Consider the following 4,203-nt stretch of genomic DNA (forward strand, 5'->3'; position numbering starts at 1 on the left):
GGACTTTCAGCGGGGGTCAGTGATTGGAGACCCCTTCTGGGTATCTGTATAGTTATTACTCATGCATGTCTTTGGCTTTATCCTTTTGTTGTTGGATGTTCAAGCCAGTATATATATCAAGGTCAATTAAGTCTCCTCTGGCATTACTTTTAGGTATATAGTCAGAGCCTCTTATTAGCTTTTATTTATTTATTTATTTTCTGGTACTGGGGATTGAACTTAGGACCTTGTGCTTGCCAGGCAAGCTCTTCTTCTACTGAGCCATTTACCTGGTCCCTTACTCTTTCAATTCTGCTGTCAGGTGTGTCATCTGCTAGGATAGGTCACAGTCTATGCTAACCCACCTGGCTGTTTTTGGAAGCATGGGAGCATTTGCCCCTTTCCCTTTCTAGACCCTCCTTGTAGAATGAGGCTTACTGATCAATTCCTAAGCTCTGCATTCTAACAACCTTTTTGTTCAGGAGATTGGGTGACCCACCAAAGTTACTGGATCTTGTAGAAAAGTCCCCTCATGTTCTGGGACCTTGTTTATTGGAGGGCCATAGCCAAATATTGGACATCCTCCTCACCCAGTTACTTGCTTAGTTTTGGTCTTCCAAACATTAGTTCTTGGACACCCAGCAATGGGAACAGTTAATTGTATAGTTTTATCTATATACCCAGCCTGTAATACATTTTATTCTCAGGACATGCCTGTCTGTGGCAGGGAAGGAACAGTGACCACTCTGGCTACCTCCAGCTGGAGGTGTTTGGAGTTTTGGTCAGCAATATTCTCTAGAGCAGTTATCTAGAGGCTCTCAATAGACATCAGGATAATAGATTCTTTATTCAGAGTACACTGACAACTGCTTATACAGAAGAAAATTCTACTGGCCAAAAGTATTTGGCAGAACTTCAGATTCAATGTTCCTAACTTCATTAGAATCTAATGTAACTCCATCCCAAGTTGCAGGGGTATCCTACCTTAACATAAGAAACTCTGCAAGGATTAAAACTAATTTGCAATGCTCAGCCACCCATAGAGTTTAGAGTTTGGATTGATTCAAATTTTTGTTGTTGTTTTTGGTTATTTTGAGATAGACTCACACTGTGTAGCCCAGGCTGGCCTTGAGCTCACGGTGACCTACCTAGCCTCCCTAGTACTGGATTATAGACATGCCTGGCTGGCTTGATTAGATTTTATGTTTGGTTTTCTGAAAATCTCATCCTTATTGTTAAAAGAGTTTCATTTTAAAAAATTAAGTTTTTAGATTTCTTATGAGAAACTTGATCATACCATTTTTTATTTCAGAAGCCTGCAGAATATAAGCAACTAAACAGCTTGATTCTACTCTTCATTCCCATTATAATGTTCTATGATAGCAAAAACTTGGTCAAAGACTTAATATCTATAGGTATTTAATTACAGGTATTTATGGATAATAGTTTACCTCTTTTGAAATGTCACAGCATGAGTTACCAGAACTCCCTCTATGAATAGAAACAGTCGCTAATGCCTTTCAGTTTAATCAGAGAACAGCTGCTACATAACTCGGGAGCACTGCAGAGAACCATCCTTAAAAACCTTCCTAATAGATAATTCTATATCAGTCAGAATTTAATCAGAGAAACAAAATATCTAGGAATGACATAAAATACAGAGTTTTTACATGAGAATATGACCTCATGCATTTCTTTTTTTTTTTTTTAATTTTATTTATTTGTGGGGGGGCAGCTCAGCCCACCAGGGGGCAGGGCTGGCTGGCATGTGGTGCTGCGGGATTGAACCACGGTCCCTGTGCTTTGCTAAGCTTGTTCTAAGTAGGTGCTTTAGACCACTGAGTCATCTCACCAGCCCCTTTTTTAAAAAAAAAAAAATTATTTATTTGAAAGAGAACTGTGTTGTTTCTTTTTGTTTGGGCGGAACCAGAGATTGAACTCCGGCCCTTGCTGTTGCCAGCTCCCTGGCCCAGGAAGAGAACTGTTGACCATTCTTTTATTTTTTGGTGGAACTGGGGAATTGAACTCAGACCCTTGTGCTTGCCAGGGAAGCGCTTATTCCACTGAGCCATCTCCCTGGCCCCAGACCTCATGCATTTCTGAAAGCTGGTTGAACAATTACATATAGATATCTTAACAGATATTCCCTGTGTGATTGTGTTTGATATTCTTTTCTTTTAGCATTTTTATCATGGTAAAATATACCATTACATAAAGTTTATCATTGCATGCATTAGAAGTGCACATTCAGGGGTATCAAATGCATTAAAGAAATTCATTTCATTGTATAGTCATCATCACCATTTATGTCCAAAAGTCTTTTTATCTTGGCAATCTGAAACGGTATGAATTAATAATTCTCAATTTCTGCCTTCCCTTAGTGGAAAGCATGTCTTTAAATTTTATCCATGTTGTAGTATGTATCAGTTTCCTTCCTTTATGAAGCTGAATAATACTCTTTTTGTCTTTTTCAATTAATAAACATTGAGTTTGCTTCCACTTTTTGGCTATTGTAAATAGTTCCACCGTGAACAGAATTTCTCTTTAACATAGGAAAGAGGGAGTAATGGGAGCACCTGGCTTTGCCCTGAACTCCAGCACCAGGCCTACCCCCGATATCCCTGAACCAGGCTACTTGTATATGCCCAGGCTGTAGGCTTGCCCTTGGTGCCTTAGGCTACAGGCTTTCCCTTATGGACTGAGGCTACAGGATGATGCCAGTGAGCACAGGCTTCTGGCCTACCTAGCCAGTCTCAGGCACTTGGCCAGCTTACCAGAGGACTCTGACCCCACTAGATGGTCCATCAGTGGTGAAGGGCTCCCTTTGTTGAATGCAGTATGTAAAGGCTGGAAGTGGTTCCTACTTCACCAAGTATACAGACAACAATATAAGGCTGTAAGGATTATATCTAACCAAGGAAACATGACACCACAAAAGGTGTAGTGTGAATGGGGAATTCAAACTCATAGAAAAGAGATTTGTAATCTCAAGAGACTGACAGGTGTGGAAAATGGGGAGATATTGGTCAAAGTGCATCGTTTTATTTATGAAAAATGAATAAGTTCTGAGGATTTACTGCACCATAAGATGGCTACAGTTAATAATACTGAATTTGATATTGGAACTTTGCTCAGAGATTAAGCCTTACATTTTCTCATTACAAAAAAGAATAGATGATATGAGGAAATGATTATATTAATTATCTTGATCATATAAATCATTTCACATATCATATTTTAAATATATACAGTTTTTAGTTGTTCATTATACTTTAACAAATATGAAAACAAAAATGAGTATAGATTTTCAAAAACACAAAAGAAGAAGAAAATCATTAGGCCACATATGTGAAGGCTATTTCTAGGCTCTCCATTCTATTCCACAGATATTTGTCTTCCTTTGTGCTGCACACTGTTCTGATTGCTCATATGATTATCTTTGTAGTAAGTTTGGAAGTCAGACAATGTGAGTTTTCCAACTTTGTTCTTTCTTCAAAAACTTTTCTTTTGGTATTGCTGACATCTTAACAGCATTAAATCTTCTAATTCATGAACACAGAATATATATTTATTTGTATCTTTCAGTAATTTTTTTCTTTGTGTGTATGTGTGTTTTCGTTTCCTGTGACAGAGTCTTACTATGTAGTCAGGTAGACGTTAAGCCCATTGGGTGTCCAGACTGGTCTTGAAGTCATTGTGATACTCCTGCTTCAGCCTCCCAAATGCTGGGACTAAGATGTGCACCACCACATGCAGCTCTTTCAGAAAAGTTTAATAGTAGTATTTGAACCCTTCACCTCATTGCCTAATTGTCTAAGATTTTATTCTCTTTGATGCTACTATAAATGGAATTGTTTTCTTCACTTCTTTCCAGTTTGTTCACTGCTATTGTGCAGAAATTCAAGTAATTTTTATATACTGATTTTGCATAATATACTGCTACTTTGTTCAATCTTATTTGTAATTTTTGAAATAGTCTTTTAATAAGTTCCAATTTGGGTACATTTTATTTCTTTTTCTTGCTCAATTCATCTAGCTAGAATTTCCAATACTATGTTGCATAACAATGGCAAGAATGTGCACCTTTACCTTCTTTGCACATTAGAGGAATATTAGTCTTTTGCTACTAAATATAATGTCCATTTAGAATTTTTCTTTTTTTTATTTATTTATTTTTATTTATTACATTTATTTATTGTGTGTGTGTGTGTGTGTGTGTGTGTG

The sequence above is a fragment of the Octodon degus genome, unplaced genomic scaffold (assembly GCF_000260255.1).
Source record: "Octodon degus isolate 3935 unplaced genomic scaffold, OctDeg1.0 scaffold00135, whole genome shotgun sequence".
NCBI lineage: Eukaryota > Metazoa > Chordata > Mammalia > Rodentia > Octodontidae > Octodon > Octodon degus.